The sequence below is a fragment of the Phyllopteryx taeniolatus genome, chromosome 10 (genome assembly GCF_024500385.1).
Source record: "Phyllopteryx taeniolatus isolate TA_2022b chromosome 10, UOR_Ptae_1.2, whole genome shotgun sequence".
NCBI lineage: Eukaryota > Metazoa > Chordata > Actinopteri > Syngnathiformes > Syngnathidae > Phyllopteryx > Phyllopteryx taeniolatus.
In genome coordinates this window covers 17,428,140-17,441,541 of record NC_084511.1, presented here as the reverse complement: position 1 = coordinate 17,441,541, position 13,402 = coordinate 17,428,140, and the positions used below count along the sequence as shown (strand labels likewise).

General features: G+C 41.7%; 1 long non-coding RNA gene across 2 annotated transcripts; it reads left to right on the top strand.

Annotated features, from left to right (window-relative positions):
- The first annotated feature begins 4,042 nt into the window (after window positions 1–4,042).
- On the top strand, window positions 4,043–12,013 carry LOC133484378 (uncharacterized). Of its 2 annotated transcripts, none has more exons than XR_009790386.1 (2): window positions 4,043–4,270; window positions 11,868–12,013. It is a non-coding gene; the product is annotated as an uncharacterized LOC133484378 (long non-coding RNA). The 2 variants fall into 2 exon arrangements; XR_009790387.1 differs by having other exon boundaries at window positions 4,043–4,274.
- The last annotated feature ends 1,389 nt before the right edge of the window (window positions 12,014–13,402 follow it).

Sequence of the window (13,402 nt, the reverse complement as noted above, 5' to 3'; positions counted from 1 at the left end):
AAAATAGGGTGTTATTTTTTTATGTGTTGCCCCATATCTCAGCACAGTAAATCATATTTGGGAGTAACAGTGAGCAGTAAAGTGTGTTCGTATTTTCTTATTTAGGACATCCTTGGTTTTGCAGAGATTAGCTATGGTTTTTGACATTTTGGTTTTCACATGATCTATATGTGCCCTCCAGTGACGTTTCGCATCAATTACCTCTCCAAGAAATGTATTTATATAGAGTACTTTTTCTATTTCAATGTTATTTACAGTGGCAGCACAGTGGACGACTGGTTAGAGCGTCAGCCTCACAGTTCTGAGGACCCGGGTTCAATCCCCGGTCCCGCCTGTGTGGAGTTTGCATGTTCTCCCCGTGCCTGCGTGGGTTTTCTCCGGGCACTCCGGTTTCCTCCCACATCCCAAAAACATGCATTGATTGGAGACTCTAAAAATTGCCCGTAGGTGTGACTGTGAGTGCGAATGGTTGTTTGTTTGTATGTGCCCTGCGATTGGCTGGCACCAGTTCAGGGTGTACCCCGCCTCCTGCCCGATGAAAGCTGGGATAGGCTTTACAGTGATTTTAACCTGTTGTTTTTAATTTGTCTGTTAGAAAATATTATGAGCTTTGTTTTGTTTAAATTCAGCTATAATTTACTAATGTCAAACCAAATTTTAAATGCGCCTGTCCCTGGCAGTGGCACCAGCACACCACACGGTGATGAGGGAGGTGAGGATGTACTCACTGATGGCCGTCTAGAATTGCATCAACATCTTGATTGGCAGCTTGAGTTTCCTCAGGTGCCATAGGAAGAACATCTTCTGTTGGGCCTTTTTGAGGGAGCTGATGGCCGCAAAATAATCTTGATGCGCATTAGCCGAACTATAATTGCAGCTTTTCCCTGGTGTCTCTTCTGGGGAGCATGGAGAGGTTGAAATGTTCTGATTCAGGATACTCACATTGTTTGTTTGGAGGAATTTTAAATCTTGTTGCGCAAGTGTCTGTAGCACGTCTACAGTGTATTTACCTTCACTTGTAGCTCTGGGATACAGTGGGAGGAAAAAGTATGTAAACCCTTTAGAATTTCTTAAATTTCTGCATAAATGGATCAGAAAATGCGGTCTGATCATGAGTCAGCTTAAACTAATACACACAAAAAATGTTTTCATATTTGTATTCAAAATAACATAAACAATCCTGTAGTTACAGATCAAAAGTGCACAAAAATCAGGATGAATTTTGTACCATTGTTTGTTGCAAAACTGTTATAGTTCACCAAGATTCCTGGGTTGTATGGTGTGAATAGCTCTCTTGAGGTCATACCACAGCATCTCAATTGGGTTAAGATCAGGACTTTGACTGGGCCAGTCCAGAATACCCATTTTCTTATTCTAAAACCATTCTGTGGTCACTTCTGTCTTTTGGATCGTTTTCCTGATGCAACACCCATCCTCTTTTGAGGTTCAACTGTATCTTGATATGCGTGTGAATTAATTTTCCCATTGATGATAGCAAGGCTGTCCAGGCCCCTCGGTGGAAAAGGATGCCCATACCATGATGCTCCTTCTACCATGCTTCACAGTTGGTTTTGATGTTGGTGTGCTGTGCCATTTCCCCCCACACACATGGTGTTTGTGTGTTCCTTCCAAAGACTGCAACTTTGGTCTCATGTCCACAGAATATTTTGCCAGTAGTGCTGTGGAACATCCAAGTGCTCTTTAGCAAACTTCAAATGTGCAGCAATCTATTTTTTTAGACAACAATTGCTTCCTCCTGGGTTTTTTCCCATGAATCCCATTTTTGTTTAATATTGTATGTATGGTAGATTTGTCAACAGAGATGTTTACATGTGCTAGTGATTTCTGTTCTTTTTTACCTCAGTGAGTATTCTGCGCTATGCTCTTGCAGTCCTCTTTACAGCACGGCCACTCCTTGGAAGAGAAGCAACTGTGTTAAACTTTCATTGATAGACAATTTGTCTAAACGTGGACTGAGACCTTTAGAGATATTTTTGTATCCTTTTCCAGCTTTATACAAGTTTATATATAAAGGCCCGACCTCTACCCGATTGAGATGCTGTGGCATGACCTCAAGAGAGCCACCAGACATCCCTAAGAATCTTACTGAACAGCAACAGTTTTGTAAAGAGGACTGGTCCAAAATTCATCCTGGTTGTTGTGCAGGTTTGAGTTGCAGCTACAGGAAGCATTTGGTTGAGGTTATTGCATACTAAAGAAGGGTCAACCAGTTATTAAATTCAAGAGTTTACATATTTTTCCTCCCTGTCCTATGAATGTTTACGTTATTTTCAATAAAAATAATAGACATATTTTTTGTGTACTGTTTGTTTATTCTTTTTATTTAGCTGAAGATCAGACCAAATTGTATGACAAATCTATGCAGAAATTTAAGAAAATTGAATTTCACTTACTTTTTCCTCCCGCTATGCATTTGGTGTGTCTTCTCCAGTCCGTTTATAATTACATCCTCCATTCTTGTATAGTGTTCCAGTTCTTCAATACACTGTGCCAAATTGTCTGTTTTCTTTCTCCTTTATCAGGGTTTTTAATTGTTTTAGCTAATCCATCAAGTTGTGCAGCATATTTTGTTGTTTGGCCATACAAAAAACATATCAGTCGCCATTATAGTATTACGCACAAAGACAAATGCATCAAATGCTCACCAGCTGCCAAATGTGTTAGTGTCGCTGCCTTCAAAACAAAGATACAATGTTAACAGAGCTTTTCCACGGTTTCATCACACTGTGACACTAAATTTTTTTACATTGGAAATTGTGTGGAGGGGATGCTACTAGTCATGCATGACCACAGTTCTTTGCATTTACAAGCAGTATTTAGTTAAAGTACATGGTTATTATTAAAATTGGTTGTTGGAATGGACAATAATATTTTGCTCTAAGCAAAATGATCCAGTTATTTAATATGGAAATTATTAGTCAGTTCATTGTAGTTAATTTGATTAATAGAAACATTAACACATCTGCCTCACAGTTCTGAGGACCGGGGTTGAAATCCGGCCTCGCCTGTGTGGAGTTTGCATGTTCTCCCCGTGCCTGCGTGGGTTTTGTCCAGGCACTCCGGTTTCCTCCCACATCCCAAAAACATGTGTGGTAGGTTGATTGAAGACTCTAAATTGCCCGTAGGTGTGAATGTGAGTGCGAATGGTTGTTTGTTTCTATGTGTCCTGTGATTGGCTGGCGACCGGTTTAGGGTGTACCCCACCTCCCGCCTGAAGATAGCTGGGATAGGCTCCAGCACGCCCGCGAACTTTGTGAGAATAAGCGGCACAGAAAATGGATGGAGAAACATTATGCAGTATTTCAAACAATAGTTCTAATTGCCCTATGGGTGCATGAAGTGCATCTTGGCTGAGACAATACATTTATGGCCCTCGCACTCATCAAAGGTGTGCATTTCAGTTGTAGATAGAGGGCTCAGTGAACAAAATGCCTCAGAAGAATTCTTCTCAAAACATGTCCTCAAGTGCACCTCCCTATTCCAATATTTATTAAATTGTCAGCCAAAAGAGGACAATCTGTTTTCAAGCCACACTTTTGTAGAAAAGCACACAACTGGGTTTCACGTGCATTCTGGGAATTAAGTACCGGGTTTTCAGAGAACCATATATTCTAGCAAATGCATATTTATGCAACGTTTCACAATATTTCAGAGAACTACCATATTTTACTGCAGTGTTACAGTTAAAAGGTTTTGTAATTTAAACCAGCATAAGGTTTGGCTAACAAATGAGGTTTATTGCCAAGATTTCCAATGAAATGTGGAGATGTTATTAAAGTCATCATTGCCTCTTTATGCTTTTCGCAATATTATGGAGGTGTAAGGTCGACTAAAGGCGCTTTAACTCATAGAGCCAATATGATAAAGTTTTTTTCATCATGATGACACAAAAATCATTGGCTCTTTGAATCACAGACCCTCACATGTTGCTCCATAAAGCCGCTGTTTATTATAGTACTGTTTTTACTGGTCTGTAAAATATTAGCTTTGAACCACTCTGCTCTTGTGTGTGTGTGTAAAAGCCACATCTGAACCGACTGGTTTGTCATGAATGGCCGTGGGGAATAAGAGCTAATGCTGTGGCTTGGGAATCTTCCCATAAAAACACACACTCCTTTGACTCCATGACAGCCAACACCACTGCTTGGACCTGCTCTGTTTTATACTTCGACAGGTTGCAGGGGCTCCCTGCTGGGTTTATAAACAGTCATGTCTGGTCTGCTGCCATCCATTGCTCCCATAGCTACCTGTGAGTGAGTAAATCAATCAATCATTCAATACAACTTTATTTTAATAATACCTGTCATTTGGATAAGTGCAGTGTAAAGGGATTCACAGATGACTGACAAGCGGGTTGTATGTTTGTGTGTTCCCCAAAAAATGTGAGACATAAACTGGTGAAAGACCATAAAATTATAATGCAAGTTCTTATAAATAATTGTGAGGGCTGACCATTAACATGGTTCTTACATAACGTGTTCTCTACTACTCTTAGGAGTGTCATTCATGGTAGTATCCGCTGCATTTTTGTTTTGCATTTCTTTTGTTGCCATTTCCTTTCAGTGAAACTGTTAACCTGCCGCCCAATAGTGTAAATGGTACGGTCTCATTCACACTCTCCCACAAGATATTGTGTGACTGCTTGTACTGAGGAGGAATTTGTTATTAAATTTTAGTAATAAACTGCATAAATTTGAGGATATACTGCTGCTGAAATAAGTATTTAACACGACACCATATTTCTCACTAAATATACTTTGAAGGGTGCTATTAACCTGAAAATTTCAGCAGATGTTGGGAACAACCCAAGTAATCTATATATATAAAGAAAGTAGAACAAATAAGCCCAGAAATTAAGTTGTGTAAAATTGTGAAATGACACAGGGAAAAAGTATTGAACACATGAAGTAAAGGAGGTGCAAAAAGGCATGGAAAGTCAAAACAACACCTAAAATCGATCAATAATCAAACAGCAATCCAGCCCCAGTGCAAATGAATATCAGATGGTTCAGTCGTAACTGACAGCCTACAAAAACGTCTCATTGCCAAGGTGTGAGTCAAGACACATCTCATGATGGGTAAGAGCAAAAAGCTGTCTCCAGACCATCGCAACTAATTGTTGCAAAACCTAACGATCGCATTGGTTACAGGTTACATATCTAAGCTTCTGAACGTTCCAGTGAACATGGTTGGGACCATAATACGTAAGTAGAAAACCACCATAAATTTGCCTTGATCAGGTGCTCCTCGCAAGATTTCTGACAGAGGACTGCAAAGAATAATCAGAAGAGTTGTCCAAGAGCCAAGGACCACCTGTGGAGAGCTTTAAAAAGACCTGGAATTAGCAGGTACTGTTGTCACAAGGAAAACAGTGAGTAATGCACTCCACCACCATGGCCTGTATGCACGCTAACTATGCAAGACCCCATTACTGGGGAAAAAAAAAAAAGAATGTCAAAGCATGTCATTTAAGGTTTGCTGAAAAACATTTGGACAAGCCAGTTAAATACTAGGAGAATATAGTCTGGTCGGATAAGAGCAAAATTGAACTGTTTGGACGCCATAATGCACACCACGTTTGGAGGAGAAATGGCACTGCACATCATGCTAAAAACACCAACAGTGAAGCTCGGAGGTGGGAAGATGACGGTGTGGGACTGCTTTTCAGAAAATGGTACTGGTAAACTTCACATTATTGAAGGACGGATGCATGGGCAACTCTACCAAGACATTCTTGACAAAAATCTGCTGCCATCTACGAGGATGATGAAAATGAAACGAGGGTGGACATTTCAGCAGGATAATTATCCAAAACATACTTCCAAGGAAACTCTCAATTGGTTTCAAAGAAAAAAAAAATAAAGCTGCTAGAATGGCCCAGCAAATCACCTGACTTGAATCCAATCAAACATCTATGGAAAGAAGTGAAACTCAAGGCCCATAAAAGAAGATTCAATATTTGAAGACTGCTTGTGTGGCGGAATGGACCAAAATCACACCAGAACAATGCATGAGACTAGTTTCTCCATACAGGAGGTGTCTTGAAGCTGTCATTGCAAACAAAGGCTTTTGTAGAAAGTATTAAGTAAATACCAGACGTCGTGCTCAATACTTTTTTCCTGTCATTTCACATTATTACACACAACTTAATTTCTGAGCTTATTTGTTCTACTTGTATGTATGGATTACTTCTGGTGAAATTTTCATGTCAATAGCTCCTTTGGAAATATATTTGAGAAAAATGGGTTAAGTGTTAAATACTTATTTCAGCCACTGTACTGTATATGATACAGTCCCGTATAGTCACAACATCAAGCACACAGTCGAAATGTTCTTTCTAAACAATCTTTTGCATTGATTGTTATTGTCGAAGTAGCCCACAATCTTTCCTCCTTGGAGGAGATGTGTGATATGAGTGCCTTTTGATTTTAACCGACTGTTAGTATTTTATAGGAGACAGAGCATTGCCGTCCGTCCCTGGTTTGGGATCTATGTTGCCATTTGCTTTGTGACACTAAATGTGAATACTTGAAAAAAAAAATAAGGGAAAACATCCAAGTATGAAACCGAAACAACAAGATCGCAGATACAAGCGGCCGAGAAAAATTTCCCCCGCAGGGTTTCCGGGCTCTCCCTTAGCGATAGATTGAGAAGATCGGTCACCCGGGAGGGGCTCAGAGTAGATTCGCTGCTCCTCTCCATTGAGATGAGATGAGATGGCTCTGGCATCTGGTTAGGATGCCTCCCCCACGCCTCCCAGCAGAGGTGTTACATGCACGTCCCACTCGGAGGATGCCCCAGGGAAGACCCAGGGCACGCTGGAGAAAGTGTCTCCCGGTTGGCCTCAGAATGTCTCTGGATCCCCCCGGAAAGGCTGGACGAAGTGGCTGGGGAGAGGGAAGTCTGGGCTTCTCTGCTTAGGTTGCTGCCCCCACAACCCGACCCCGGACAAGTGGAAAAAAAATAGATGGATGCATGGACATCCTTTCTGGCGGCATGGTGAACGACTGGTTAGCACATCTGCCTCACAGTTCTGAGGACTCAGGTTCAAATCTGGCCTCGCCTGTGTGGAGTTTGCATGTGCACCCTGTGCCTGCGTGGGTTTTCTCTGGGTACTCCGGTTTCCTCCCACATCCCAAAAACCTGCATGGTAGGTGAATTGAAGACTCTAAATTGCCCGTAGGTGTGAATGTGAGTAACTATGAGGATAGAAACAAATATCTTCATTAAATCACATTCATTTACTTACCAAGTCAAACTTCAGTTCAGTGATACTGTCACAAAACTCAACTGGCCACCATAAGCCAACTGTAAACTATGTATGCAGCTAATGCATCATAATAGCGTCCCATGATGGGGAGAATGTTTGGAATATAAGATACAACGCATAAAAAACCAAGAGTTATTTTTAAGTTTATTCTTGAAAAATGTAAATACCTCAAAGAGACAAATGGAATCTGTGGAGGAGATGCAAACTACTGGGGTGAAGGGTTGAACTGTGAGTTAGAACTGATGGAAGAAGGCCTGGGGCACATACAGTAGTTTACACAGCATTTGCACCACTTTGTGTGTCGCATGCATGTATTTAGCACGCAAAAACGCACGCACACACACACACACACACAGTGCATCCTTTCCACCAATGCAGGAGGAGGAATGCAAGTCCAGTAAATATCTAGAAGGAGAGAGATGACAGATGGCAGTCGTGAACACAATAATTACCACATACTTCATAACACTGCGCATATCAGCTACGTACATCCAGAGCTCCTTGAGCCAACTCCCTTTAAGTCAGCTCACACATCCACAATATGCCCACTAAGAAGCCTTACATTACATTAGAGCATTGGTGTCAAAAATAAGGCTTGTGGGCCAGAACTGGCTCATCAAGGCCCAGGTGGATTGAACACAATGCATTTTTTCAATAAAATTAACTATTGTTTCTAATTTTGTCCACTTAAGGGAGCACATATGACCACTTAAATGACAATTGTGGGGGTTGCTTCGGGAGTATGGGGTACCGAACCTCCTGATACGGGCTGTGTACGACCAGTGTCAGAGTTTGGTCCGCATTGCTGGCAGTAAGCCGGACTCGTTTCCGGTGAGGTTTGTTTTGGACTGTGCCAAGGCTGCCCTTTGTCACCGATTCTGTTAATTACTTTTATGGACAGAATTTCTAGGCACAGCCGAGGCGTAGAGGGGGTCCGGTTTGGTGGCCTCAATATTGCATCTCTGCTTTTTGCAGATGATGTTGTTCTGTTGGCTTCATCAAACCGTGATCTCTCACTGGAGCAGTTCGCAGCATAGTGTGAGGCGATTAGGATGAAAATCAGCACCTACAAATCTGAGACAGTGGTCCCCAGTCGGAAAAGGGTGGCGTACCCTCTTCAGGTCGGGGATGTGATCCTGCCCCAAGTGGAGGAGTTTAAGTATCTTGCCATCTTGTTCACGAGTGAAGGAAGAATGGAACGGAAGATTGACAGGCAGATCGGTGCAGCGTCTGCAGTGATGCAGACTTTGTATCGGTCCATTGTGGTGAAGAAGGAGCTAAGCCGAAAGGCGAAGCTCTCAATTTACCGGTTGATCTACGTTCCTACCCTCATCTATGGTCACGAGCTGTGGGTCTGCCTCATAGTTCTGAGGGGCCGGGTTCAAATCCGGCCTCGCCTGTGTGGAGTTTACATGCTCTCCCCGTGCCTGCGTGGGTTTTCTCCGGGTACTCCGGTTTCCTCAAACATTCCAAACATATGCATGGTAGGTTAACTGAAGACTCTTACTTGCCCATAGGTGTGAATGTGAGTGCGAATGGTTGTTTGTATATATGTGCCCTGCGATTGGCTGGCGGCTAGTTTAGGGTGTACCCATCCTCTCGCTCAGAGTTAGCTGGGATAGGCTCCAGCACGCCTGCGACCCTAGTGAGGATAAGCGGTATGGAAAATGAATGAATGACTAACAATAATAATAATAATGCATTATACTTTTATAGCGCTTTACTAGGCACTCAAAGACGCTTTACGATTTAATTTACTATTCATTCACTCCACATTCACACCCTGGTGGTGGTAACCTACTTGTGTAGCCACAGGCTGCCACTCTGCAGATACAGCCCCTCCAACCACCACCAAAAAATGTGGATTAAGTGTCTTGCCCAGGGTCACAACAACGACATGCGCACGGGCGGGGATATGAACCAGCAACCCTCCTGTTTATCCTGACCTAAGGTGGGCTATGAGTTTTGGCCCCCAGTACGATTGAAATTGACACACCATGCATTAGAGGTTACATCTAAACCCCAACAAGGATGACCTAAATCATGCGATTCATCCCAGCTCAGACTGCAGAGTTATCACATATACAGTATATACTGTATCATGGGGGATGGAGGGAGTCTCTTTTCACCCAAATCCACCATGACAGGTTCCATTAAGACAACATTGGGCACCAGTGCTAATTCTCACCAATCACTTCAGTTCTCAAGCATTCAGCTTCCATCCAACCCACAGGTATGACCATGAATGCTGCAAAGGCCAAGACAGTGTAATCACCAGACTGTAGTCTGGAACCATGATGATGAGTGGCGCCCACAGTCATGAAAACTAAGCTGTATCTCTTTGGTTCTTTAAAAATGTCTCAATCAGCCATGTGCCATCTGCAACTCAACTGTTGAGAGCCAAACTAGAAGTCAATGCAGAAGGAAGACTTGTTGCAAAAGAGCAGAAGAGCTTTGAATGTTTACACTCAACGTTAAAGCCGAGGTGATAGTTGTATTGTATTTTTTTAGAAAAGCAAACTGATGTACGCTGTATAAGATTCCGTTTTAAAGAGATTTAGACTCAAACAAATCGGAATTTGGAATTTTACATACTCTTAATACTTTTCCTAATAATTTAACAATTTACAAATGCATAGTCATTAGATTTGTTTTGTCCAGAACTACAAGCCAGCCAAAGTGGTTGAGAATATTGGATTTAGACACACAGTGATTATATACAAGAAAAAAAGTGCACATAAATGATAGATGATGAACAGATTTTCGAAAAGAAAAACATGATTACAGCTCAACGGGAAAAATCTTAACTGACAGTCTATCAACACAGCATATTTCGACTTGGTAATTAGTACCTACTCTTCCTCTTTCTTAAAAAACAAGTACTCCAAATATGGTCTCAGATCGGGCCATTCCCAAAATTTTAATCTTCTTCTGGCGACAGTTGGAGATTAACGAATACCTCAATTTCTATGAAGGTAGCCAAATCCATTTCTAGGTGTTTCTAATACATAATCAACAGCCATTATTTTGATTAAACATTATATATTTTTTTACGAAAAAAGTAACAAATCCCCTAAAGGGACTTGAATTAAAAAATAAAATAAAATCTGTGTGTGCTCTTAGTCGTTAGTTTTTCTTGTGAGTGTGGTACAAAAGCACATGCCGGCTTGCATGTAGTATCTTTCCGTTAGCTTGTAAGAGTTGTTTATATTAAAAGACCTACCTACATTTGTAATACTGCAAACATCCATCCACCCATTTTGTGAGCCGCTTAGCCTCACAAGGGTTGCGGGAGTGCTGCAGCCTATCCCAGCTAACTTCGGGCAGGAGGCGGGGTACACCCTCAACCGGTTGCCAGCCAATCGCAGGGCACATATAAACAAACAACCATTCGCACTCAGATTCACACCGACAGGCAATTTAGAGTCTTCAATTAACCTACCCTGCATGTTTTGGGGATGTGGGAGGAAACCGGAGTACCCGGATACAACCCACGCAGACACAGGGAGAACATGCAAACTCCACACAGGCGGGGCCGGGATTTGAACCTCAGAACTGTGAGGCAGACGTGCTCACCAGTCGGTCACAGTGCCGCCATACTGCAAACATTGGCACTTATTTTGTTGTTCTAGACTTTAAAATGATGTTCGGAAGAAAACAAAATCCCACCAATAGACTCAGTAGTAATTTTATACTTGTTTTCTAATCACATATTTGATTTTGAGCCATATTTTGGCCTGCCTGCATTTAAGTCACAACCTGTGTGATTGACATATCAGCCTGCTGACATCGGCGACAGAAGACAAGCACGTTTCCTTTATAGTAGTACGTGTTCTTGGTTGCTTCAGCAATTAATACTATTTGTCTGTCCCCACCAGTGTTACCACAGTTACCTTGAAAAAGTGACTTAGTTACTTTACTGATTACTTTGGAAAAAAAGTAACTTTTTAGTTAGTTTAATCAGCTGCCAAGTGGCAGGAATATCACTTATCCACAGTACAAAAAAAGCATTAGCTTCACCGTACCCATTACTTGGTAATGTACGCCACACAAGTTACAGAATGATGTCATTAAATAGTAAAGCAGTAGGCGATTTGTGATGGGATAGTGAAATATCTATTACAAGGTAGGGGCTCCTTGGCCAGCTCGCTAGCTCCTCCATAGCTGATGTCACCAGCAGTCGAATGACTTTGACAACTCACCCTTTGCCATTCCATTGCTTTTAAACCGGCCACTTCAGCCAACACAGCCATCCAGTGGCCGTGTTTCTCTGCAGTCCATTGTGGGACCATTTATCCTTGATGCGCTGTTAAACTCCTGAAAATGTTGCTCGGCCCACTAGCTTGAAAGTTTTTTTTCCCAGGAACTGTACCGGGCTATAGTTACTTTTATTTCCTTTTTTTGTATCCTGAATATGTAACGCCGGCACATGAATTCCGTTACTTCCCAAGCCTGATTGTCAAATATGATGCATCATTACGTTAGGAGCATGCTCCGCACCTTGCTCCATAAAAAGTGCACAATATAGATTAACTTGTATAAATTTCACTGCTTGTCTTTTTTTTCTGTCTTTCAGTTGAAGAGTATTGGCAAAGGAAGAGAAAGTAGAATCCCAACTCTATAAGACAGGAATCCATCAGCCGCACCACATCAGGGACGGAACTACAAGCTGCACTCACAAATGCTTATATCAGATGTTATAAATTTCCCATGTGGACCTTATGAAGGAGACCTGTATGCCATCTTTAATAAAGGGTCCTTTTATCCCCACACCTCCCCGAATGGTCTGGTGTGGGGCTCTGCGCTAAAAATAGGCACATGTATATGCATTTTAGGAGTTGGCACACTTATGAATTCACATGCATTCACAGATGTTTCAACAAGACTGCATGTTTGCAAATGAACAACAGAGAATTTTCATTATAATGATTCAATGCCTTATAACACCATCACTATAGAATTAGTCACGTTTTCCAGACAGCGTTGTGAAGAGTCTGGGAACATGTTGGTCAGCTTTTAAGCTCATAAATTCATCTCCTCACTGTGTCACTTGATGTATTGTCAAAACAGTTTTACTTAATCAGTGAAATTTCCCTCACGAACAAAACGTTCTTAGTGCATATCCTGAGGTTTACACTGGAGGGTTTGTGTCCCCAGCTCCTCCTGCAGTGAGGAGCCTGTCAAAACATTTTAACCATCCCAGCATTTTTAAGGAAATTGAGATATTTTCCTCCTTAGCATAGCCATGATTAATAGTCGAATTATAGCTTGTGGGCATATGATTACTTGTGAAGGGGAATGATCATATGAAGGATTCCAAAGTCAAGTAGCAGTTGTTTACAGTGTAATTATTCTATTTAAAAAAAATAAAAAATAAAAATTCCCACGAGCACAAGCTTCCAGACACCAAAATGACAGACAGATTAAATCAGCAAATTGTGCTGAAAGACAGACTGAAACACCAATTCATTAAAATCGTTCAGTCAATCAAATCAGGACACAAACCACAAGTGAATCAAGTGTTCAAATTTCATAGGCCAGCCAGTAAAGCACAACTACATGGTCTAAGCTCTTACCAAAGTCTTGGCAGCAAGTGTCTTTATGATCTGTATGATCTGCTGCAGGCACACTTTAATCACCATTTTTTAACTCACAAAACAAGCATAAACTAGCTAATGCAAAAGTTGCATCATTTAATGAAATATTATAGACGTGTCTATAATACATCAACAGTAATTCAGTGACACAAAGTGGCAGGTTTGGAGACAGTCCCATAGATTAAACTAAAGACAGACACACACTATACAAGGCGACTGAACACTGAACTATTCAGTCGTGTGACTTTTGGTATGATGTTCCCTTTTTTTAAATATTGTGTTACTTTTACGGCGGCACGGTGGCCGACTGGTTAGAGCGTCAGCCTCACAGTTCTGAGGTGCGGGGTTCAATCCCCGTCCCCGCCTGTGTGGAGTTTGCATGTTCTCCCCGTGCCTGCGTGGGTTTTCTCCGGGCACTCCGGTTTCCTCCCACGTCCCAAAAACATGCATGAATTGGAGACGCTAAATTGCCCGTAGGCATGACTGTGAGTGCGAATGGTTGTTTGTTCCTATG